This window comes from Oncorhynchus tshawytscha, linkage group LG06 (genome assembly GCF_018296145.1).
Source record: "Oncorhynchus tshawytscha isolate Ot180627B linkage group LG06, Otsh_v2.0, whole genome shotgun sequence".
Classification (NCBI taxonomy): Eukaryota; Metazoa; Chordata; class Actinopteri; order Salmoniformes; family Salmonidae; genus Oncorhynchus; species Oncorhynchus tshawytscha.
In genome coordinates, this window is record NC_056434.1 from 35,850,246 (window position 1) to 35,877,156 (window position 26,911).

Here is a 26,911-nt window from a genome sequence, read left to right on the forward strand (position 1 = left end):
AAGTGTGTCACTCTGGCACACCCTGAATGTCACCAAACTGACCTAGTACGGGTTCACAACTTTTAAACAACCTTCATACGCCCTGCTAACAACAAACATTCCCTTAAGGGTCTCATTAGGTCATTAACTAACATTTTCATAGGAATGTTCCTGTGAAGTGCAAGGAATATTTCCATGAGACCATTACCTTAATGTCAAATAGAACTTACCCACAAAGTGGATGCCATGTAATCAGAACTTACCATATTAATGTTCTAGACAAGTTCCATAAGAAATTTGCAATAACACTTGTGTCTAGTTTCCTGTGGGATAGGATGTCCCACCAAACACACACAGACCATGGCTGACATGTTCTTAGAACATAATGTATTGATGTTCAAAACACGTTTTATGAGAACGTAGCAAGAACATTCCAGTTTTCTGAGGGTTAGCATGCTAGCAGATACCCATAGACTTCCAGTCATTGCTCTAACGCTAGTTAGCATTGGCTCGTAAAACTACCTCTAACTTCCTTCATACAGGACACAGAGACTTAAAAATGATACCCACGAGCTCATCTGGCTCTGGGGAAGTAGATAAAATCTCAAAGTATCCCTTTAACCACTGATCCATTCATAGCTATTTGTCTGTTGGCAATGTTAGGGATACGCACACACACAGTACATTTAACATAGTGTTTTCAACTTACATATTGGACATACATGATTACATTGTGCATGTTTACGAAAGTATTATTATTTAGCATGTACTCACTTGGGATTTAAACTCTCAACCTTTTTGGTTGACGGTACTCTGATCTTCCTGTTACGCCACCATGTCCGGTATCAGATCATCTGATTACTCTCATCATTGATTTTATTTACTTATTTCAACAATATAAGGGCTTTCTGTTTTAATGATACTCCAGAATCAATACGATCAATAACATTTATTTTTTAGTGTGCTATTAACAAACTCAATTCACCTTATTGCTTACACCTATCAAGTTCTTTGAGATCTACACAAGTGCATATGGAAGAAGGTTTACGGTTTCTTCTGGACAGGGCCTAACTATACTGGCCGAATAAGAACATGCCCTAGGTATATCCCTTATTGGGACAGTGGTTAGGGCGTTCGTTGTTGGTGCTGGTGGCCTGGGTTAGAGACCTGCTAGAGGAGTCACCCTACTCTCACATTCTTAGCAATATACTGGATGTTGAATGAAATAAAAATCGTATTTGTCACATCCCCCGAATACAACAAGCAAGAAAAAAGGGAAAAAATTGTGATAAATAAAACAAGGAAATAGTACTAAAATAACAAGGAGTACCGGTACCAAGTCCATGTGCAAGGGTCCAAGGTGTAATTCAGGTAATATGTACATGATTGTAGGGGTAAAACTGACTAGTCAATCAGGATAGACAATAAACAGAGTAGCAGCAGCGTATGTGAAAGTGTGTGTTGTAGTGTCACTGTATGTGTGGGTAGAGTCCAGTGAGTGTGCATAGAGTCAGTGTTTAAAAAAGGAAGTCAATGAAAATAGTCCGGGTAGCCATTTGATTAACTGTTCAGCTGCCTTTTGGTTCCAGACTTGGCGTTCCGGTACCGCTTGCCGTGCGGAAGCATAGAGAACAGTCTATGACTAGGGTAGGTGGAGTCTTTGACAATTTTTAGGGTCTTCCTCTGACACCGCCTGGTATAGAGGTCCTGGGTGGCAGGGAGCTTAGCCCCAGTGATGTGCTGGGCTGTAGCCTCTTTACGGTCGAATGCCAAACAGTTGCCATACCATGCGGTGATGCAGCCATATCAATGGTGCAGCTGTAGGACCTTTTGAGGATCTGAGGGCCGATGCAAAATCTTTTCAGTCTCCTGAGGGGGCAGAGGCATTGTCGTGCCTTCTTCACGACTGTGTTGGTGTGTTTGGACCATGATAGGTCCTTAGTGATGTGGACACCAAAGAACTTGAAGCTCTCGATCCGCCCCGTCGATGTGAATGGGGGCGTGCTCGGCCCTCCGTTTCTGGTAGTCCAGGACCAGCTCCTTTGTCTTGACGACGTTGAGGGAGAGGTTGTTGTCCTTGCACCACACTGTCATTTCTCTAACCTCATCCCAATAGGCTCTCATCGTCTTTGGTGATCAGGCCTACGACTGTCGTGTCATCAGCAAACTTAATGATGGTGTTGAAGTCGTGTGCTGCTACGCAGTCGTGGGTGAACAGGGAGTACAGGACTGGACTAAGTACTCACCCCTGAGGGACCCCCTTGTTTCTTGTAGGCAAGGCTATAGGTCATACAGGCCTATCCGATGCATTTCTTGTTGTCCTTTTATAAACACATTTCATGCCATTCTACTACACTTTATATGAATGGAGACATTAGCATAATCTTTTTTAATACTACCAAAATTACAGGGTAACCTACTCTGCTGACACTGACAAACAAATCAATAAAAGCGACGTTGTCAGATCCATATAATTGGCCTATGAAAAGGGGAGACAAAAATACAATATCTAACCTGGAGGAGGAAATTATTGTCCAAAAACAAACAAAAGTGTCACTGACCCAATGATAAAGACAGTCAATATGTACACTCACTGGGGATATGGCCGATGTTCTCAGCTAGTGCCAATAAGATAGGCTACTGTTTGCTAAATAAAGTTGAGATTTTGGATAACTAAAAGAGGGATTGGAGTCTTTTCATTGTCGTCTCTTTACAGCAATAGCCATTTGCTTTCCAAACGTTTTTTCCGCAACTGTATTTTTAAATATTGCGAAATTATCTGACTGGGTCTATCTGCAATCGCAACTAAACTATCATCTAATTGATATTTGCAGAGCATGCTGCCCACTTTAGGGAAATCTTAACTTCCTCCAGCCCGATGGACACGCCACCTATGCCTTTTTAACGTGGCATAAACACAAACTGTCGTGATGTTTTCATCTGAATGTCAAACAATCACTTAACAAAGGTGGTCCTGTAGGTCATCAACACACATTCGTACACTCACAAAATAATTCCAGCATCCAAACCCCAACAGTGGTCCCGCATCTATTACAAAACACCCATTGACTGGAAATGTACTGACATAAGTGTCAACCTTGTGAGTCTCTTCTCTTCCCATTGAATGGGAAAATGTGTTGACATAAGCATCAATTGGTTGGCACTCATATTTTCCCATTGACTGCGATGTATTGACAAACGCGCCATCAACCCTGGGAAACTCATGTTTTACCATTGAATGCAATGTCTTAACATTAGCATCAATTGGTTTACACTTATCTTTTCCCATTGACTGCGATATATTGACATAAGCGTCAAATGGTTGCAGCCCATCTTGCAGCCCATCTTTTCCCACTGGCACCGCAAAGCCTGTTGGGAGCATGCCAATTGACATAAGCTTCAATTTGTTGATGCAACACTTGCAAAATGTGACAGAATGACCTTTTCCTGTGATATCATGTTGCAGCCCAGCCAGCCTCCAGCATATGATCCTTTTCAACATCAGGGTTGCAATGTTGGCATTATAAATATATAATAAATTCAGGTTTATTGTAAATCCTAAGGAAAAGTCTCTAAGATTTCCCATTAATTTCCCATGGGGTCATTGGTTGGACAGGGTAAAACAGATTTCTATAGACTTTTAGCCTGCAGTGCCTCCATGCCATTGTGTTGTCCGTGATAACACAGGACCACATTACACACAGTGGCATTTGTTTACAGTAAATCCTTATGGCAATGATGGTCACAGAAAGCGGCAGATCACATTAAGTATTTAGGCCCACAACCAACATTTTTATTTTGCAAACTTTAATTGAAATTCCACTGAAACTTCCATTGAACAACCCCCAGAAATGGAAATGGTTCACCGAACTGCCATCTATTAAAAACAAAGAAGGTTGCAACACAGACAATGATGAAGAAAGAGCCAGTAGTCTTTACTTTCAGGGTGAGGGTTCAGGAAGTCTTTGCTCCAACCTTAATGAGATGACTCAGGTGCTCCAGGGTCGTTTCCGTGGTAACTGGATGCAGAGGGTGTGTCTACTCTGCGGAGCATGAGGAAGGGCGGTAGAGGGAGGGTCGTCCCTAGTTACCACAGCCACAAAGTAAGAAGGCCCGCCTACTTGACCAATCAGATGAGAGTGAGGATGATGCGTATACCGGCTTACGTTTGGTGGTAAACAACCAATCAGATGAGGGAGTGTGATGATACGTATGCCGACTGGCATGCAGGGGCAGACAAGAGACATGCATTTATTTTATCTAGTGATCCATCAATGATTTCAGTATTTATTAAATATAGTTAAATCAACTGTTCTAAATGCAAAGTGGTAATGGGATGTCTTATTCAAACTCAGCTTATAAGCTTATCATGATGTTTGCCCTTACTCATGGTTACTTGCCTTAACCCAAAATAGGTTTACTCCAATATCTGCATTGTTTTTAAAATAGCATGAAGACAAACAAATTGACAGTGTACAAAAGTACAATGTATTTATATAAAAGTGTATAAATTTTGTATTCGCAATAAATATTTATGTAGATTTTATTTAATTGACTCTTTCTGTAGTATATAACATGATATAATGTGTAATTATTAATGTTTCTCAGAGAAAAACATAGTAGAAGCTTAGAAGTCTGGGTCAGGGACAAGGGCAAAATGGTCAAATTGAGGTATAAAATGCATCTGAAAAGTAGCTAAAATACTTGACAGAGGTGTTTAAAAAGTATGGGGTGATTCCAGTGTGAACTTAACATACATGTCATGACTTCCGCCGAGGTCGGTCCCTCTCCTTGTTCGAGTGGCGTTCGGCGATCGACGTCACCGGTCTTCTAGCCTTTCATTTTCCATCTGTTTTGTCCTGTTTTCCCACACACCTGATTTGCATTCCCTCATTACACGTCTTGCATATGTTTCCCCCCATGTCTGTGTGTGGAATTGTTATGTGTAAATGTATGTGTACTCCAGGCTGGTTTGTGCCGGGTTATTGTAACCCATGTGTGTTTAGTTTTCTGAGTGCCGTGTTTTGTTCGCCTCAATAAAGGGCTCCGTTTGCTACCCATTTCTGCTCTCCTGCGCCTGACTTCTCTGTAGTCAGTTACACACTACTTTACAATACAAATATTTTTATTTTTGTTGTTTTTTATAAAATCCCCAAAATTGACCCGAGGACACGAAAGTGCCCGTAGTTGCAGAATCATTATTTATACACTTTGATATATATATATATATACATTGTACTTTTATACACAGTTACATGATAGGATTACAGTTTGATTTACACCTAAAAATGGTACTCATCATTAAATACTCTTGCAATAAGTGCCATGGGATCTTTAGTGACCAGAGAGTAAGGACACGCATTTAAAGCCCCTTCTTCAATTTTACTGAGGAAAATCCCAGTGTATGGTATACATTACAGTGATTTGTCTTTGAACTTACTGCCTTCATGTTCATTTCAGCAACACATTTCTCTTTAGATTTTGTTTGTGTGTCTTTCCCCTGGTGGCATTCATACGTCTTTGTGCCCACAACTTGAAACAGAACATTGGATGGGAGACTTTTACTCTCCCAACTGAGTTTTTTTTTTGCATCTGTTGAAGGTCAAGAATATGATACATTACTATCAGAATTGAAGGCTTGGGAAACTAACAACGTCAAATAGAATAACTCCTCTGTGCTTGGAATGGAATCCCATATGTTGGCTAGCTAGCAAGCTCATTTTAGATGATAGTATCAGAAGTTAGCTAGTAGTTTTCTAAAAAGGAAATGACAACTTACCCTTTTGCCCAAAACCTTTTGTCTTTTCAAACTAACCACGTTTCCATCCACAGTTTTTATGTGAGTAAATCATACCGTATAAAACAGCTGCGTTGGAAACAGGAAGATCCGGTACAATTTAATACATGCCGACAGATACAGTTGAAGTCGGAATACAGTTGGGGTGGCAGGGTAGCCTAGTGGTTAGAGTGTTGGAGTAGTAATCGAAAGATTGCAAGTTCAAATCCATGAGCTGACAATGTACAAATCTGTCATTCTGCCCCTGAACAGGCAGTTAAACCATTGTTCCTAAATAAGATTTTGTTCTTAACTGACTTGCCTAGTTAAATAAATTAAATATTTAAATAAAGGTAAAATAAAAGTTTACATACACCTAGGTTGGAGTCATTAAAATTTGTTTTTCAACCACTCCATAAATTTCTTGTTAACAAACTATAGTTTTGGCAAGTCGGCTGGGACATCTAATTCTTCCAACAATTGTTTACAGACAGATAATTTCACTTATAATTCACTGTATCACAATTCCAGTGGGTCAGAAGTTTACATACACTAAGTTGACTGTGTCTTTAAACAGCTTGGAAAATTCCAGAAAATTATGTCATGGCTTTAGAAGCTTCTGATAGGCTAATTGACATAATTTGAGTCAATTGGAGGTGTACCTGTGGATATATTTCAAGGCCTACCTTCAAACTTAGTACCTCCTTGCTTGACATCATGGGAAAATCAAAATAAATCAGCCAAGACCTCAGAAAAAAAATATAGACCTCCACAAGTCTGGTTCATCCTTGGGAGCAATTTCCAAATGCCTGAAGGTACCCCGTTCATCTGTAGAAACAATAGTACGCAAGTATAAACACCATGGGACCACGCAGCCGTCATACCACTCAGGAAGGAGACGTGTTCTGTCTCCTAGAGATGAACTTATTTTGGTGCGAAAAGTGCAAATCAATCCCAGAACAACAGCAAAGGACCTTGTAAAGATGCTGGAGGAAACAGATACAAAAGTATCTATATACACAGTAAAACAAGTCCTATATAAACAAAACCTGAAAGGCCACTCAGCAAGGAAGAAGCCACTGCTCCAAAACCGCCATAAAAAAGCCAGACTACGGTTTGCAACTGCACATGCGGGCAAAGATTGTACTTTTTGGAGAAATGTCCTCTGGTCTGATGAAACAAAAATAGAACTGTTTGTCCATAATGACCATCATTATGTTTGGAAGAAAAAGGGGGAGGCTTGCAAGCTGAGGAACACCATCCCAACCGTGAAGCACGGGGGTGGCAGCATCATGTTGTGGGGGTGCTTTGCTGCAGGAGGGACTGGTGCACTTCACAAAATAGATGGCATCATGAGGACGGAAAATTATGTGGATATATTGAAGCAACATCTCAAGACATCAGTCAGGAAGTTAAAGCTTGGTCGCAAATGGGTCTTCCAAATGGACAATGACCCTAAGCATACTTCCAAAGTTGTGGAAAATGGCTTTAAGACAATTAACTCAAGGTATTGGAGTGGCCATCACAAATCATTGACCTCATCCTATAGAAAGTTTGTGGGCAGAACTGAAAAAGTGTGTGCGAGCAAGGAGGCCTACCAACCTGACTCAGTTACACCAGCTCTGTCAGGAGGAATGGACCAAAAGTCATCCAACTTATTGTGGGAAGCTTGTGGAAGGCTACCCAAAATGTTTGACCCAAGTTAAACAATTTAAGGGCAATGCTACCAAATACTAATTGAGTGTATGTAAACCTCTGACCCACTGGGAATGTGATGAAAGAAATAAAAGCTGAAATAAATTATTCTCTCTACTATTATTCTGACATTTCACGTCCTAAAACAGGGAACTTTTACTGGGATTAAATGTCAGGAATTGTGAAAAACTGAATTTAAATGCATTTGACTAAGGTTTATGTAAACCTCCGACTTCAACTGTAATTCCTTTGTTCGACATAGTGGGATCTTTTTTTGTCTGTAAAATTAATCCAAATTGGAGTCACGTGATGATAAGGTGTGTGGTCCTCCCACTACGACAACCATGCAGTTTATTAGGCTACAGATTAAATAATTTATGATGAACTTCACAGCTTGGTGAAAATGCACAGTGATCTTGATGCTCCTTTCCAATAATGAGGGTCTGATTCTGGTGACATGATGATCAATGTTGACTGCCATTTGACAAATAAAAGTATTCTCGCTCTTATCCATAATAATCTCATCATGTTAACTACCTATATCTGCCAGTTGTTTGCTAGAGCGTACGTGCCAAGACCAGAGTACGCAAATTTGCTCTTTAACGCAACAGTTGTTGTGAGAAAACTATCGATGGATTTGAAAATGCAATGGAAACACATTGAACTTAGATTTTTATTCGGTACATGAAAAAGGTACATTTTGTGTGCACTATGTCATCACACACTGATTTATATCCACAAAAAGTCAGTTGGTGGAAACACCACTGGTTGGAAAATGCAATATGCAGATTTTAGAATATTCACATGAAAATCTATCGCTGTGTCACAACTTCCGCCGATGTCGGTCCCTCTCCTTGTTCGGGCGGCGTTTGGCGGTCGACGTCGCTGGCTTTCTAGCCACCGCCGATCCACTTTTCATTTTCCATTTGTTCTGTCTGCATTTTCACACCTGGTTTCACTCAACTAATTACTTGTTTATTATTTAACCCACTGTTCCCCATGTGGTATTTTGTGAGTGATTGTTTATTTGTATTTTCGGTCTGTCATGGTGTGCATGTATTTGTTACTATGTATTTTTGACATTTTGAGTAAAAGTACGTTGATTACTCATATCTGCTGACTGGCACCTGACTGTCTACACCAGCTCCACCTAGGACCCATTACACGCTGGTTGGATGGAAACCTAGTTAATGTTATGAATTTGAGTGACGTTGCCAATTCTTGTTCCCTAATGTATATAGTTATTTGGTCCTCAAACTGGAATAGGCGTCATCACACTACCTCATCTGATTGGTTGGGTAGGAGGGCCACATGACTTTGTGGCTGTGGTAACTAGTGATGACCGAGGCTCTGGGTGGTGGAGGGGTGGTCTTTTCTGAAGTCTGAGGGCCCTCTGCTTGCGGCCCATTTTGTCCACGCCGTCAACACACAAGCACACACACATACAGACCTGTACATGCATGCACATATGGAAAGACAATCTGTCTACTCTACAATTACTTACCACTGCTCTTTCTCTGTATATGTCCATATATGTTATTAACATATAATATGTCATAAACATCGAGAATCTCCTCACTACGCGCAAATATGAGCGTTTTCGCATCTCACCGGTAGAAACAAGGCATCTACATTTCCTGGTTTAAAACGAACGATAATATCTAGAATTCATAGCGATTTCAGGACGTAGTACCGCCCCTGTCGAGGTGGATCCAGTTGAGAATGTGTGTTAACAGTTGCCAACGTTACTCACTAGACCAGCCACTCGTTCATGAAATATTTGCTGGCGAAGAACCATTTATTTTGTGTCGACAACAACTGTAAAGTTTTGTCATGGTGTGGTGCTCAGTCAGTGGCGACCCGTCATTCAGGGCAGAGCCCCACCTGTTTTGAAACCCACATTTTTTTGCATGTTATTTTGGCATTAATACGTGTCACATACCAATTTGCAATCAATGTAAAAAAAAAATATCATTGCGTTAATAAAGCCGCATACAAACAGTCTCTTTTTTTGCTTTCTTGGGTAAGGCAGCTCCAAAATGCAGGTGTTTCAGCCTAGCTCAGTGCTTTCTGTGGTGGTGGGGCAAGCCAAGTTTAAGGGCAGGCTTGGAAAATTCTAGCTCCTCTGGTGCTGCCATAGTTACATTAGAAGTGCCCATCCAAGAAGGCTCAAGGTCATTGGCCACAGATAAAATTACGTCAAATCACATGTATACAGTAACTTTGATTGGACTGATCATGTCAACATCATACTTTCAAAATCTTAGCTAGCAGTCATCATCATGAATCAAGTCGACAATCTACTGGAAAATCCTTTTTAATATTATCATATGAAGTGAAATGAAGAAGTGAAATTATAGATAAAACCTATGGATGCTCATTGGCCATTGGACATAAACAACACACAACGAGTTGGAAATTGCAAATTCACAATGAGTGGTTTGGAAGGAATCAGTGACAGTAGTTGTGTGGTCCCAAATCTGGGATTAAGGGACTTATGTCCAAGTTTAAAATGATAAACATTCAACATTGGCCATGCTGTCAATGATGCATGATTTATGCTGCCCTCAAAACAAATGTTAACTCGAAACTGCGAAAACTTGACTTCAGTGAGTTTACAACTGGGAATTCTGAAAAAAACGAGCTCTGACTGGGGAATATGTTTTGAAATGTCATCCAACTCCGAATTGTAAATTGGGAACTGAGGCATCTTTCTAGAGCTACGACCTGAAGAACAGAGAAATGTAATCATAAAATGTTGTAAGAGCTTTCATTGTCTGCTTTTATGCCCCCTTCTTTTATCCTACGGTTCTGACTTGGATGAGAACTCTGTAAGAACAGACCATGTACTGAATTCTGTTGCTGTTCATTCATGTACTGAATTCTGTTATTAACTATGTCCGTCCTAGCTCACTCGTTAATGTCTTCATCCAAATTACGGATTGCCTCTTATCCACTTGTCATCCCCTTCTACCATAGTTTGTACATCTCAATTGTCATTAGAAACACATTTGTTTAAGCAAGTAAAGCCATATCAGCTATGTTTTTTTAAAGTCAGTAAATGAGGCTGAATTAACTGTTTCGCTGCCAGACAAGGCTCTGCTGATAGCCAGGTGTAGCAGTGTTAGGATGTTGGGACTGCTGTTGGGACAGATTTATGTAGGCCCTAACAATTTGGGGGCACAGTTTGTCACTGTTATAGTGCAATTAATGACTGTAGTGACTTTGCTGGCATGCATCCCACTTTTTTGTTTTGCCCCATCAAGATTTACATGCTAAAATCGCCACTGTGCTCAGTATCTGCATGTGCAAACTACAAGCAAGCACAGGCTGCTGGGGTAACAGTTCATCGGTTACCTTACTATGAAGTCGAGCAGAGATAACTAGCTGGCAAACTACATTTATTTATCTAAACCAAACTCTGTCTAGCTAGCTTTCATAATAAGCTGGCTAGACATTCCAAAGCAAATCAATGTAATTAGCTAGCTGCTAAATGGCAATGTGATTTGTAGCTTTGCAAGCTAAAGTGAGCTTCATTACAATATCAACAGCCTACCAAATGTGATCAATATCATGCCAAATGTATTCACAAATGTAAATCACCTTTCCAAAAATGTAAATCACTTTCCACAAATGTAAATCAGCAATCCACAAATGTAAATCACTTTCCACAAATGTAAATCACTTTCCACAAATGTAAATCAGCAATCCACAAATGTAAACCACTTTCGACAAATGTAAATCACTTTCCACTAATGTAAAACGCTATCCACAAATGCAATTCACTATCCACAAACAAACACCTTTGGATTTGTATTTGTAAATCAATATATTGCATTAGATTTTTTTTATAACTGCAGATATACAGGTAATATCCAAGGGTCTTAAGTAAAATGATTGCCATGAAGACAAAGTTCTCCAGGGTAGAAAAAAAGTTCCCATAAACGTTGATCCCATTGATGCTTTTGACCCGGATCACTGGTTGCTGCGGAAAGGACGCAGTGAAAGCGGGTGAGTGCAACCGGTGTGAAATGGCTAGCTAGTTAGCGGTGTGCTATTAGCGTTTCAATCGGTGACATCACTCGCTCTGAGACCTTAAGTAGTTGTTTCCCTTGCTCTGCAAGGGCCATGGCTTTTGTGACTGTTGTGTGCAGAGGGTTCCTGGTTCAAGCCCAGGCTGGGGCGAGGAGAAGGATGGAAGCAGTACTGTTACAAAGTCTGATCCCTGTGGTGGAATTATTGTAATCAAAGGAGAGACTTTTAAGATTTCTTCCAAACATTCAAACTTTATTATTTAATTAGTGCAGTAATGGAGCTGGTCGGTAATCACCCCTGGAGGTGATCACTGAGAACTCAACCAGCTGGTTTGAGCCACAGCATTTTATAGCAAAGTCCATCCTCCTTCATTCTACATGACACACAACAGATGTATGGAATGGGTCACGAGGTTAAGATTTGTATGAAAGATACTTCTAATTTACAGCAGACAGTATCTGCTGTAAAAATGTGAGAACTCATTTTGTAAAGACCAGTTTTTCTTAAGGCCCTTGGAAATTACCTGCATATCTGCAGTTTTAAAACAATTCTAATTCAATATATCAATTTACAAATCTAAATCAAAAGGTGTTTGTTTGTGTATAGTGAATTGCATTTGTAGATAGCGATTTACATTTGGGGAAAGCAATTTACATTTGTGGATTGGTGATTCACATTTGTGAACACATTTTGCATGATATTGATCCCATACTACCGGTCTGTATTTAACCGTTAGCTAGTAAAGTCTAACATGACTGGCCTAAGTGTTCTATTGATAGAGTCCGATTCTATTAACGTCTGCAGCGGCATCTACATCAAGCTCAGCACCAGGAACTAGTGTCACCTTTGTTAAATCTTCTGTTAAATCTTCCCATGACAAGTAAATAAACATGCTGGAGCTAGGCATAAACACGGTCTGTGTCTTGAGGTCATAGTTGGTGCTTATAAGTAGGTTACAACTTTTACTGTAGTTTCCTTTGTATTATGGAGGCTTGAAGTCTGAATTGGAGAAAAGCAGAGTTAGTAAGGAGGGGATGGTGTGGGTGACCGACTGCTGTCTGTTGGGGGTAGGTGCTGTGTGTATGAAGGTTATTATGCATGATCAATTTACACAAAAGGGAGGGGTGGATATAGTACCTTGTTTGAGTGTGTATTGATCTGGACAAAGTAGTAATATGTTGGCTAATCCCTGACTAGTGTAGGTCCTACAGACTAATTCTGCTGCTGCTGCTGATGATGATTCGTCACACCTTTAGTAGTACAGATCCTGTAGACCCATTGGAGGAAAGCTTTCAGCCAGGAACAAGCTCAAGCACAACATCATCTGACTCGGAAGAGGAAAATACTGCACAGGGCCGGCAAGAGCCAAAGTATAAAGTCTATTAGCCCAAGGTCATGGAGCTCATGAAGTTCTGACAGACCAGCTGACATAGGTCCCTGCCAGGAGCATTCAGCCAACATATCATCCATATTCATACTGATGTTGTAATATAGAGTGCCTAGTATGCTCACAACTGCATTGTGGTATAAACACAACTGTGTTGGTGTGTGTGGACCATGATCATTCTTTAGTGATGTGTGGATGGGGGCATGCTCGGCCCTCTGTTTCCTGTAGTCCACGATCATCTCCTTTGTCTTGCTGACGTTGTTGTCCTGGCACCACACTGCCAGGTCTCTGACACCATGGTGTCATCTGCAATTTTAATGATGATATTTGAAGTTGAGCGTGGCCACACAGTCGTGGGTGAACAGGGAGTACAGGAGGGAACTAAGCACGCACCCCTGAGGGGAACTGTGTTGTATGTGTTGTTGCCTACCCTAATCACCTGGGGACGGACTGTCCGGAAGTCCAGGATCCAGTTACAGAGGGAGGTTTTTAATCACAAGGTCATTAGCTTAGTGATGAGCTTGGTGGTGTTGAACGTAGAGCAGTGCTTTATTATAGACAGACTTATCCCCATCCTAGCTACTGTTGTATCAATATGTTAAGACCATGACAGTTTACGATCCAGGATTACTCCAAGCAGTTTAGTCTCCTCAACTTGCTACATTTCCAGATGATTCATTACAAGATTTAGTTGAGGTTTAGTGAGTGATTTGACCCAAATACAATGCTTTAAGTTTTTAAAATATTTAGGACTAACTTATTCCTTGCCACCCATTCTGAAACTAACTGCAGCTCTTTGTTAAGTGTAATTTCAGTTGCCGTAAGTAACAAACGTGTATAGTGTTGAGTCTTCTGCATACATAGACACACTGGCGTTACTCAAAACGGTGGCATGTCGTTAGTAATGCTTGAAAAAGTAAGGGGCCTAGACAGCTGCCCTGGGGAATTCTTGATTCTACCTGGATTTTGTTGGAGAGACTTCCATTAAAGAACACCTTCTGTGTTCTATTAGACAGGTAACTCTTTATCCATAATATAGCAGGGGGTGTAAAGCCAAAACACATTCATTTTTCCAGCAACAGACTACGATTGATAATGTCAAAAGACACAATGAAGTCTAACAAAACAGCCCCCACAATCTTTTTATCATCAATTACTCTCAGCCAATCATCAGTAATTTGTGTAAGTACTGTGCTTGTTGAATGTCCTTCCCTATAAGCGTGTTGAAAGTCTGTTGTCAATTTGTTTACTGTAAAATAGCATTTTATCTGGTCAAACATATTTTTTTCTCAACATTTGAAACAGGTTGATTGGTCAGCTATTTGAGCCAGTTGAGGGGGCTTTACTATTCTTAGGTAGTGGAATGACTTTTGCTTCCCTCCAGGCCTGAGAGCACACAATTTCTAGTAGGTTTAATTGAAGATGTGGTAAATAGGAGTGGCAATATTTTCCACTATCCTCAGTAATTTTCCTTCCATGTTGTCAGACCCCGGTGGATTGTCATTGTTGATCGACAATAATAATTTTTTCACCTCTTCCACACATACTTTCTGGAATTCAAAATCACAATGCTTGTCTTTCATAATTTGGTCAGATATACTTGGATGTGTAATGTCAGCATTTGTTGCTGGCATGTAATGCCTAAGTTTGCTAATCTTGCCAATTAAAAAAATTATTAAAGTAGTTGGCAATGTCAGTTGGTTTTGTGATGAATGAGCCATCTGATTCAATGAATGATGGAGCAGAGTTTGTCTTATTTGAAAAATTTCATTTAATGTGATCCAAAGACAATAACATTTTTCAATTCCTCACGGACCAACAAATATTCTTCACATCAACAACATATGAATCACTACAAAACGTATTGTATGACCTCTTATACACTATATTAGGCCCAGCATTTGGAACTTCGGTTTTCCTAGATATGGCTACTATATTGTGATCACTACATCCGATAGTTTTGGATACTGCTTTCAAACAAATTTCTGCAGCATTAATAAAGATATGATCAATACATGTTGATGATTTCATTCCTGTACTGTTTGTAACTACCCTGGTAGGTTGATTGATAACCTGAACCAGGTTGCAGGCACTGGCTACAGTTTTGAAGCTTTCTCTTGAGTGGGCAGCCTGATGAAAGCCAGTCAATATTTAAATCACCCAGAAAGAATAACTCTGTTGATATGATATACATTATCAAGCATGTTATCCAGATACTGACTGTTAGCACTTGGTGGTCTATAGCAGCTTCACACCAGAATGGGCTTTAGGTGAGGCAGGTGAACCTGTAGCCATATTACTTCAATAGTATTTAACATCAGATCCTCTCTCAGCTTTATAGGAATGTGGTTCTGAATATAGACCGCAACACCTCCACCACTGGCATTTCTGTCTTTTCTGTAAATGTTATAACCTTGTATCTACCACTGTATCATAAAAGGTTTTTAGTTTTTATCTAAGTGAGTTTGAGATAGTTAAAATATGAATCTCATCTGTTGCTAGCAAATGATTGATTTCATGAACCTTGTTTCTTAAGCTAAAAATGTTAATGTAGGCTATTTTTAAAACTTTTCCGGGATGCTTGATTATTTTTCTTGCTTTACTGGGAAGCTTAGCAGAGGTAGACTTACTCAGGTTATTTTTATTTGTGCAGGGTGAGCTGCATAAAGTAGACTTCCTACTAGGGCACACCACCTCAGTGCTAACAGTATTACTCTGGTTCATAGTCATATGATTACTGCATACAATAGCTGTAGGACCAGCAGAGGCATTCCGGGCAGTAAGAGGGACATAAATTAGGTTATTTACATTGAAGACACTTGCCAGGTTGTCAGCGCATGCACTGAGTACACATCAAATCAAATTGTATTAGTCACATGCTCCGAATACAACAGTTACAGTGAAATGCTTACTTACAAGTTCCTAATCAACAATGCAGTTTAAAAAATACGAATAAGAATAAGAAACTCTCTACTCTCTGTAGTGCCTTGAGGTCGAGCAGTTTCCATACCAGGCAGTGATGCAACCAGTGAGACCATGCTCTCTATTTGTGCAGCTGTAGAACCTTTTGAGGATCTGAGGACCCATGCCAAATCTTTTCAGTCTCCTGAGGGGGAATATATTTTGTTGTGCCATCTTCACAACTGTCTTGGTGTGCTTGGACCATGTTAGTTTGTTGGTGATGTGAACACCAAGGAACTTGAAGCTCTCAACCTGCTCCACTACAGCTCTGTTGATGAGAATGGGGGCATGCTCGGTCCCCCTTTTCCTGTAGTCCATAATCATCACCTTTGTCTTGATCACGTTGAGGAAGTGATTGTTGTCACACTGCCAGGTCTCTGACCTCCTCTCTTTAGGCTGCTTCATCGTTGTCTGTGATCAGGCTTATCCCTGTTGTGTAAACGGCAAACTTAATGATGGTGTTGGAGTCGTGCCTGACCGTGCAGTCATGAGTGAACAGGGGACTGTGTTGAGGATCAGCGTGGTGGATGTGTTGTTACCTACCCTTACCACCTGGGGACAGCCCATCAGGAAGTCCAGGATCCAGTTGCAAAGGGAGGTGTTTAGTCCCAGGGTCCTTAGCTTAGTGATGAGCTTTCGGGGCGGAGTGTGGAGTGCAATAGAGATTGCATCATCTGTGGATATGTTAGGGTGGTATGCAAATTGGAGTGGGATAATGGTGTTGATATGAGCCAGGACCAGCATTTCAAAGCACTTAATGGCTACAGATGTGAGTGCTACGGGTCGGTAGTCATTTAGGCAGGTTACCTTAGTGTTCTTGGGCACAGGGACTATGGTGGTCTTCTTAAACCATGTTGGTATTACAGACTCGGACAGGGAGAGGTTGAAAATGTCAATGAAAACATTTGCCAGTTGGTCAGCGCATGCTCGCAGTACACATCCTGGTAATCCGTCTGCCCCTGCAGTCTTGTGAATGTTCACCTGTTTATTAAAGGTCTTACTCACATTGGCTGCAGAGAGTGTGATCACACAGTCATCCGGAACAGCTGGTGCTCTCATGCATGTTTCAGTGCTATTTGCCTCGAAGCAAGCATAGAAGTAGGTTGGCTCATCTGGTAGGCTCGTGTCACTGGGCAGCTCTCGGCTGTGCTTCCCTTTGTAGCCTAATGATTTGTAAGCCCTACCACATTTTACGAGCGTCGGAGCCGGTGTTGTACGATTCGATCTTAGTCCTGTATTGACACTTTGCATGTTTAATGGTTCGGAGGGCATAGTGGGATTTCTTATATGCTTCCGGGTTAGAGTCCCACTCCTTGAAAGCAGCAGCTCTAAATCAAATCAAATCAAATCAAATTTATTTATATAGCCCTTCATACATCAGCTGATATCTCAAAGTGCTGTACAGAAACTCAGCCTAAAACCCCAAACAGCAAGCAATGCAGGTGTAGAAGCACAGTGGCTAGGAAAAACTCCCTAGAAAGGCCAAAACCTAGGAAGAAACCTAGAGAGGAACCAGGCTATGTGGGGTGGCCAGTCCTCTTCTGGCTGTGCCGGGTGGAGATTATAACAGAACATGGCCAAGATGTTCAAATGTTCATAAATGACCAGCATGGTCGAATAATAATAAGGCAGAACAGTTGAAATTGGAGCAGCAGCACGGCCAGGTGGACTGGGGACAGCAAGGAGTCATCATGTCAGGTAGTCCTGGGGCATGGTCCTAGGGCTCAGGTCCTCCGAGAGAGAGAGAGAAAAGAGAGAAATTAGAGAACGCACACTTGGATTCACACAGGACACCGAATAGGACAGGAGAGGTACTCCAGATATAACAAACTGACCCTAGCCCCCGACACATTAACTACTGCAGCATAAATACTGGAGGCTGAGACAGGAGGGGTCAGGAGACACTGTGGCCCCATCCGAGGACACCCCAGACAGGGCCAAACAGGAAGGATATAACCCCACCCACTTTGCCAAAGCACAGCCCCCACACCACTAGAGGGATATCTTCAACCACCAACTTACCATCCTGAGACAAGGCTGAGTATAGCCCACAAAGATCTCCGCCATGGCACAACCCAAGGGGGGCGCCAACCCAGACAGGATGACCACATCAGTGAATCAACCCACTCAGGTGACGCACCCCTTCCAGGGACGGCATGAGAGAGCCCCAGTAAGCCAGTGACTCAGCCCCTGTAATAGGGTTAGAGGCAGAGAATCCCAGTGGGAAGAGGGGAACCGGCCAGGCAGAGACAGCAAGGGCGGTTCGTTGCTCCAGAGCCTTTCCGTTCCCACTCCTGGGCCAGACTACACTCAATCATATGACCCACTGAAGAGATAAGTCTTCAGTAAGGACTTAAAGGTTGAGACCGAGTTTGCGTCTCTGACATGGGTAGGCAGACCGTTCCATAAAAATGGAGCTCTATAGGAGAAAGCCCTGCCTCCAGCTGTTTGCTTAGAAATTCTAGGGACAATTAGGAGGCCTGCGTCTTGTGACCGTAGCGTACGTGTAGGTATGTACGGCAGGACCAAATCAGAGAGATAGGTAGGAGCAAGCCCATGTAATGCTTTGTAGGTTAGCAGTAAAACCTTGAAATCAGCCCTTGCTTTGACAGGAAGCCAGTGTAGAGAGGCTAGAACTGGAGTAATATGATCAAATTTTTTGGTTCTAGTCAGGATTCTAGCAGCCGTATTTAGCACCAACTGAAGTTTATTTAGTGCTTTATCCGGGTAGCCGGAAAGTAGAGCATTGCAGTAGTCTAACCTAGAAGTGACAAAAGCATGGATTAATTTTTCTGCATCATTTTTGGACAGAAAGTTTCTGATTTTTGCAATGTTACATAGATGGAAAAAAGCTGTCCTTGAAATGGTCTTGATATGTTCTTCAAAAGAGAGATCAGGGTCCAGAGTAACGCCGAGGTCCTTCACAGTTTTATTTGAGACGACTGTACAACCATTAAGATTAATTGTCAGATTCAACAGAAGATCTCTTTGTTTCTTGGGACCTAGAACAAGCATCTCTGTTTTGTCCGAGTTTAAAAGTAGAAAGTTTGCAGCCATCCACTTCCTTATGTCTGAAACACATGCTTCTAGCAAGGGCAATTTTGGGGCTTCACCATGTTTCATTGAAATGTACAGCTGTGTGTCATCCGCATAGCAGTGAAAGTTAACATTATGTTTTCGAATAACATCCCCAAGAGGTAAAATATATAGTGAAAACAATAGTGGTCCCAAAACGGAACCTTGAGGAACACCGAAATTTACAGTTGATTTGTCTGAAAACAAACCATTCACAAAGACAAACTGATACCTTTCCGACAGATAAGATCTAAACCAGGCCAGAACTTGTCCGTGTAGACCAATTTGGGTTTCCAATCTCTCCAAAAGAATGTGGTGATCGATGGTATCAAAAGCAGCACTAAGGTCTAGGAGCACGAGGACAGATGCAGAGCCTCGGTCCGATGCCATTAAAATGTAATTTACCACCTTCACAAGTGCCGTCTCAGTGCTATGATGGGGTCTAAAACCAGACTGAAGCATTTTGTATACATTGTTTGTCTTCAGGAAGGCAGTAAGATGCTGCGCAACAGCCTTTTCTAAAATATTTGAGAGGAATGGAAGATTCGATATAGGCCGATAGTTTTTTATATTTTCTGGGTCAGGGTTTGGCTTTTTCAAGAGAGGCTTTATTACTGCCACTTTTAGTGAGTTTGGTACACATCCGGTGGATAGAGAGCCGTTTATTATGTTCAACATAGGAGGGCCAAGCACAGGAAGCAGCTCTTTCAGTAGTTTAGTTGGAATAGGGTCCAGTATGCAGCTTGAAGGTTTAGAGGCCATGATTATTTTCATCATTGTGTCAAGAGATATAGTACTAAACCACTTGAGCGTCTCTCTTGATCCTAGGTCCTGGGAGAGTGAGCCTTTAGCTCAGTGCGGATGTTGCCTGTAATGGCTTCTGGTTGGAGTATGTACGTACAGTCACTGTGGGGACAATGTCATCGATGCACTTATTGATGAAGCCAATGATTGATGTGGTGTACTCAATGTCATAGGAAGAATCCCGGAACATATTCAAGTTTGTGCTAGCAAAAGAGTCCTGTAGCTTAGCATCTGCTTCATCTGACCACTTTTTTATTGACAGAGTCACTGGTGCTTCCATACATGAAGGGAACATTTTGACATTTGCCATATGGTCGGTGAGAAAGTCCATATTGCAAATGTACGGTCCCTTACTGCTTTAATATTTGCTTGTAAGCAGGAATCAGGAGGATAGAATTATGGTCAGATTTGCAAAATGGAGGGTGAGGGAGAGCTTTGTACGCATCTTTGTGTGTGGAGTAAAGGTGGTCCAGAGTTTCCCTGCATTTGGTCTAAGTTTCCCTGCATTTAAGTCCATGGCTTTAATGCAGGAGCGCCCTGTCTAGATGAGCGTTTTCCTGTTTGCTTATGGCAGAAGACAGCTCATTGAGTGCGGTCTTAGTGCCAACCGCATTGGTTTGTGGTGGTAAATAGACAGCTACCAAAAATATAGATGAAAACTCAAATCAAATCAAATCAAATCAAATTTTATTTGTCACATACACATGGTTAGCAGATGTTAATGCGAGTGTAGCGAAATGCTTGTGCTTCTAGTTCCGACAATGCAGTAATAACGAGCAAGTAATCTAACTAACAATTCCAAAAAAAACTACTGTCATACACAGTGTAAGGGGATAAAGAATATGTACATAAGGATATATGAATGAGTGATGGTACAGAGCAGCATAGGCAAGATACAGTAGATGATATCGAGTACAGTATATACATATGAGATAAGTATGTAAACCAAGTGGCATAGTTAAAGTGGCTAGTGATACATGTATTACATAAGGATGCAGTCGATGATATAGAGTACAGTATCAACGTATGCATATGAGATGAACAATGTAGGGTAAGTAACATTATATAAGGTAGCATTGTTTAAAGTGGCTAGTGATATATTTACATAATTTCCCATCAATTCCCATGATTAAAGTGGCTGGAGTAGAGTCAGTGTCATTGACAGTGTGTTGGCAGTAGCCACTCAATGTTAGTGGTGGCTGTTTAACAGTCTGATGGCCTTGAGATAGAAGCTGTTTTTCAGTCTCTCGGTCCCAGCTTTGATGCACCTGTACTGACCTCGCCTTCTGGATGGCAGCGGGGTGAACAGGCAGTGGCTCGGGTGGTTGATGTCCTTGATGATCTTTATGGCCTTCCTGTAGCATCGGGTGGTGTAGGTGTCCTGGAGGGCAGGTAGTTTGCCCCCGGTGATGCGTTGTGCAGACCTCACTACCCTCTGGAGAGCCTTACGGTTGAGGGCGGTGCAGTTGCCATACCAGGCGGTGATACAGCCCGCCAGGATGCTCTCGATTGTGCATCTGTAGAAGTTTGTGAGTGCTTTTGGTGACAAGCCGAATTTCTTCAGCCTCCTGAGGTTGAAGAGGCGCTGCTGCGCCTTCCTCACGATGCTGTCTGTGTGAGTGGACCAATTCAGTTTGTCTGTGATGTGTATGCCGAGGAACTTAAAACTTGCTACCCTCTCCACTACTGTTCCATCGATGTGGATGGGGGTGTTCCCTCTGCTGTTTCCTGAAGTCCACAATCATCTCCTTAGTTTTGTTGACGTTGAGTGTGAGGTTATTTTCCTGACACCACACTCCGAGGGCCCTCACCTCCTCCCTGTAGGCCGTCTCGTCGTTGTTGGTAATCATGCCTACCACTGTTGTGTCGTCCGCAAACTTGATGATTGAGTTGGAGGCGTGCATGGCCACGCAGTCGTGGGTGAACAGGGAGTACAGGAGAGGGCTCAGAACGCACCCTTGTGGGGCCCCAGTGTTGAGGATCAGCGGGGAGGAGATGTTGTTGCCTACCCTCACCACCTGGGGGCGGCCCGTCAGGAAGTCCAGTACCCAGTTGCACAGGGCGGGGTCGAGACCCAGGGTCTCGAGCTTGATGACGAGCTTGGAGGGTACTATGGTGTTGAATGCCGAGCTGTAGTCGATGAACAGCATTCTCACATAGGTATTCCTCTTGTCCAGATGGGTTAGGGCAGTGTGCAGTGTGGTTGAGATTGCATCGTCTGTGGACCTATTTGGGCGGTAAGCAAATTGGAGTGGGTCAAGGGTGTCAGGTAGGGTGGAGGTGATATGGTCCTTGACTAGTCTCTCAAAGCACTTCATGATGACGGATGTGAGTGCTACGGGCGGTAGTCGTTTAGCTCAGTTACCTTAGCTTTCTTGGGAACAGGAACAATGGTGGCCCTCTTGAAGCATGTGGGAACAGCAGACTGGTATAGGGATTGATTGAATATGTCCGTAAACACACCGGCCAGCTGGTCTGCGCATGCTCTGAGGGCGCGGCTGGGGATGCCGTCTGGGCCTGCAGCCTTGCGAGGGTTAACACGTTTAAATGTCTTACTCACTTCGGCTGCAGTGAAGGAGAGACCGCATGTTTCCGTTGCAGGCCGTGTCAGTGGCACTGTATTGTCCTCAAAGCGGGCAAAAAGTTATTTAGTCTGCCTGGGAGCAAGACATCCTGGTCCGTGACTGGGCTGGGTTTCTTCCTGTAGTCCGTGATTGACTGTAGACCCTGCCACATACCTCTTGTGTCTGAGCCGTTGAATTGAGATTCTACTTTGTCTCTGTACTGGCGCTTAGCTTGTTTGATAGCCTTGCGGAGGGAATAGCTGCACTGTTTGTATTCAGCCATGTTACCAGACACCTTGCCATGATTAAAAGCAGTGGTTCGTGCCTTCAGTTTCACACGAATGCTGCCATCAATCCACGGTTTCTGGTTAGGGAATGTTTTAATCGTTGCTATGGGAACGACATCTTCAACGCACGTTCTAATGAACTCGCACACCGAATCAGCGTATTCGTCAATGTTGTTGTCTGACGCAATACGAAACATCTCCCAGTCCACGTGATGGAAGCAGTCTTGGAGTGTGGAGTCAGCTTGGTCGGACCAGCGTTGGACAGACCTCAGCGTGGGAGCTTCTTGTTTTAGTTTCTGTCTGTAGGCAGGGATCAACAAAATGGAGTCGTGGTCAGCTTTTCCGAAAGGGGGCGGGGCAGGGCCTTATATGCGTCGCGGAAGTTAGAGTAACAATGATCCAAGGTCTTTCCACCCCTGGTTGCGCAATCGATATGCTGATAAAATTTAGGGAGTCTTGTTTTCAGATTAGCCTTGTTAAAATCCCCAGCTACAATGAATGCAGCCTCCGGATAAATCGTTTCCAGTTTGCAGAGAGTTAAATAAAGTTCGTTCAGAGCCATCGATGTGTCTGCTTGGGGGGATATATACGGCTGTGATTATAATCGAAGAGAATTCTCTTGGTAAATAATGCGGTCTACATTTGATTGTGAGGAATTCTAAATCAGGTGAACAGAAGGATTTGAGTTCCTGTATGTTTCTTTCATCACACCATGTCACGTTGGCCATAAGACATACGCCCCCGCCCCTCTTCTTACCAGAAAGATGTTTGTTTCTGTCGGCGCGATGCGTGGAGAAACCCGCTGGCTGCACCGCTTCGGATTGCGTCTCTCCAGTTAGCCATGTTTCCGTGAAGCAGAGAACGTTACAGTCTCTGATGTCCCTCTGGAATGCTACCCTTGCTCGGATTTCATCAACCTTGTTGTCAAGAGACTGGACATTGGCAAGAAGAATGCTAGGGAGAGGTGCACGATGTGCCCGTCTCTGGAGTCTGACCAGAAGACCGCTTCGTTTCCCTCTTTCCCTGAGTCGTTTTTTTTTTTTGGTCGCTGCATGTGATCCACTCGGTTACACTGGTTGTAAGGCAGAACACAGGATCCGCGTCGCGAAAAACATATTCTTGGTCGTACTGATGGTGAGTTGACGCTGATCTTATATTCAGTAGTTCTTGTCGGCTGTATGTAAAGAAACCTAAGATGACCTGGGGTACTAGTGTAAGAAATAACACGTAAAAAAACTGCATAGTTTCCTAGGAACGCGAAGCGAGGCGGCCATCTCTGTCGGCGCCGGAAGTACGAAAGCGCGCATTTACTCTCTTGGTAAATGCTGTGGTCTACAGCTTATCATGAGGTATTCTAACTCAGGTGAGCAGAACCTTGAGACGTCCTTAGTATTAGAGACACCAGCTGTTGAGCCGCCCTGATTCCGCTGTTCTGTACTGCTGATTGTATAGAAAACCAGCTTGATTTAAATTTACCATGTCCTTGTTCAGCAATGACTTGGAGAAACAGGATATTACAGTTTTTTAGATCACGTTGATCGGATAGTTTTGAACGGAACTCATACAGTTTCTTCTCCAGTGATTGCACATTTGCCAATAGAATGGAGGGGAGAGGCAATTTATCCACTCTGACATAGTCTCGCCAGACATCCTTCACGCTTCACATCCTTCACCTCCTTCTTCGATTGTGAAGTGACTATGACCACAAATATCCTATTTAATTTGCAGTCAATTTTGACACTATAATAAATGTTTCCGACTGATATCAATACCACATTGGACACTTTCTAGCATTTTAAGAGCAGTCACTCTTTAAAACCATACTGGATTTAGTGTCAAATAGCGCCAACGTGACCAAACAGCCATCATAAACAAGGCCAAAGAGAACTCAGTATAACTTGCTTTGATTTTCTTCTCTAAACTCAACCATGCATTACAAAACCCTCACACACACACACACACACACACACACACACACACACACACACACACACACACACACACACACACACACACACACACACACACACACACACACACACACACACCAACTCCTCTCCCAATGCAGGCTCCCTAGCAACCGGTTGCTATTAGATACTGCTGGGCCTGTCACCATGGCAGCAGATTCTCCCTCATTCTCTCTGCAGTGTTACAACACACACACCACACCATTTAGCTGTGTTGTGCTGTGGCGGGTGTGTCATAAGTCCTTGAGGACTTCCCCAGTCCAGCACACCTGTTGTGGACAGAATTCCAATGCAGAGAGAGAGCGAGAGGAACAGGGAGGTAAAGAGGGAGAAAGAGCCATAAGGATTCAAAAGTATCACATGGTATCATACTGTATTGTATCATATTCATTCATATGAGATGCACCTTCATGAGGCTGCTGCTGATGTACAGTTTGCTTACACTGAAATGAATTACTAGAGAGGCAGAAGTGTTTGTCTGTCTGTGTGTGTATGCTTTAGTGCTTTACTCTGATATATGAATCATTCCCTGGATCTGACACTGCAACATGCTTCACCTCAGCCCTAACTAAGGGTCATCGTAATGGAGCATATGATTTACAACCATGACTCAGTGTGAGTAGACCACACACACACACAGAGAGGAAATGAGAAGAGAATAAAGGAAAGCTAGAGGAGAGGAGAGGTGAATAGAGGAAAGACACAGGAGAAAAATTCAAGAGAGAACATAGGAAGCAGTGCTTGTTTTCTCTCAAATAAAAGCAATGCTCTCTGATTGTTGCTATGACGACCTCTCCTCTTGATTCCTTTTCATGCTGCTCCCTCTCATCCCTCATCCCCACTGCTTTTCAGCCTGCAGGGTGAATACATGTGTGTGTGTGTGTGTGTGTGTGTGTGTGTGTGTGTGTGTGTGTGTGTGTGTGTGTGTGTGTGCGTGTGTGTGTGTCTCGGTGACATACTTTTCTGAATCTCTGTCACTCAGCTCCCATAATCCCCTTCTCTCTGCACAACAGGAATCCTTCCATCCCTCCATTCTTCCATCCGTCATCCATCCATCCATCCATCCATATATCCTCTCTCTCTGATGTACCTATTCTGTGTTGTTATGCGATTAGGAAAGGTAAAAAAAGGTCAACACTAAACATGACATTCCATCCTGACTTCCATTACGGTTAGATGGGTTAGGTTAATAATGAAGATATATTTATACATCTTTATTTATAGATTTGCTGATCGATCACACAATAAACACACACATTCAAGCCTGAGTTTGAGCAGAAAAGCCTTGTGTTGAGCTGTGTAGGTTAGGTGACTTGTCAGTGTTTGTTGGGAGAGAACAGAAACTTTTGTGCAATCCTTGTTTCTTCCCCTCAATTGTCACTAATGGCACAGGAATGTCTGAGGGCATAAACACACAAACACAAAGATATATAGTCATTCTCTTTTACACACAGAGAGAAGGAAGAGGAGGGGGGAGAGGTGCAACTGCTGGAGAGAGAGAAAGAGAAGATAGAATCTTCTGCTTTACTGCACACACACACACACGGGAAAACTCAGTGCACTGAAGCTCATATAGTTCATTCTCTATGTGGCCAGCAGCTACGCTCCAATACACCACTTTTTAAAAGCAAACCAGTGCGCTATTCCAAAAGCTAGGAGTACCTCTTTAAAGAATATCATCTTAACTAATCCCACAGCCACCCCCCCCCCCAACCGTATCTATTTATTTAGGCTGATAGCAACTTTATTGAGGAAAAATGTACTTACTTTGACATGTGGTTGTCCTGCCTAATTAATGCACTAACTGTAATTTGCTCTGGATAAGAGCATCTACTAAATGACTCAAATGTAAAGCTCACTGAGCCTGCAATTATGAGGCATTGGAGAGTAGAGAGGGACAGAATCTCCTATTAATTCATATTTGTCTTGAGAGAGAGAGAGGGAGGGAGAGAGAGAGAGAGAGAGAGAGCACATACACACTGTCAAAGATACAGAGGGGTTGGGGAGAGCAGAGGTAGTAGGCAGATTCATCCTGTAGAGATCTCTCCTCAGCCTCAGAGAGGAAAACAGGGATATTTTAAAAAGAGAGAAACACAGAGAAGGACATACAGATGTTTTAAGGAGAGAGAGAGATCGATCGAAATAATTATTATTTATGGTAGAGCTTGCCCTGAACACATAGAAAAAAAGCTGACAGAACATTCCCAGATAAAAACAACACAGTAAAAAGATCGAGGAGAGGTAAAGAGGCACAGAAGGAGAGTGAGGAAAGATCGAGAGATGCATGCAGTCAATGATACTCATCTGATGGTAAGGACTATTTCTCCGTGAGCTGCAAATGTTTGGACATAATTGCTTGAGTGTGTTTGCTAGGACATGTC

General features: G+C 42.5%; 1 protein-coding gene across 2 annotated transcripts in view; it reads left to right on the forward strand.

Annotated features, from left to right (window-relative positions):
• The window catches only part of LOC112252498 (leucine-rich repeat neuronal protein 2-like), a 50,327-nt gene that overhangs the window by 17,007 nt on the left and 6,409 nt on the right, over positions 1-26,911 (forward strand). The window contains exon 1 of one of the 2 annotated variants that reach the window (XM_024423759.2): positions 26,478-26,840. The exons of the other annotated variant lie outside the window; for it this stretch is intronic. The gene's annotated coding sequence lies outside the window, so the exon portion shown is untranslated. Of the gene's footprint in view, positions 1-26,477; positions 26,841-26,911 lie in introns of those variants that run through there. 2 annotated transcript variants of the gene reach the window in all.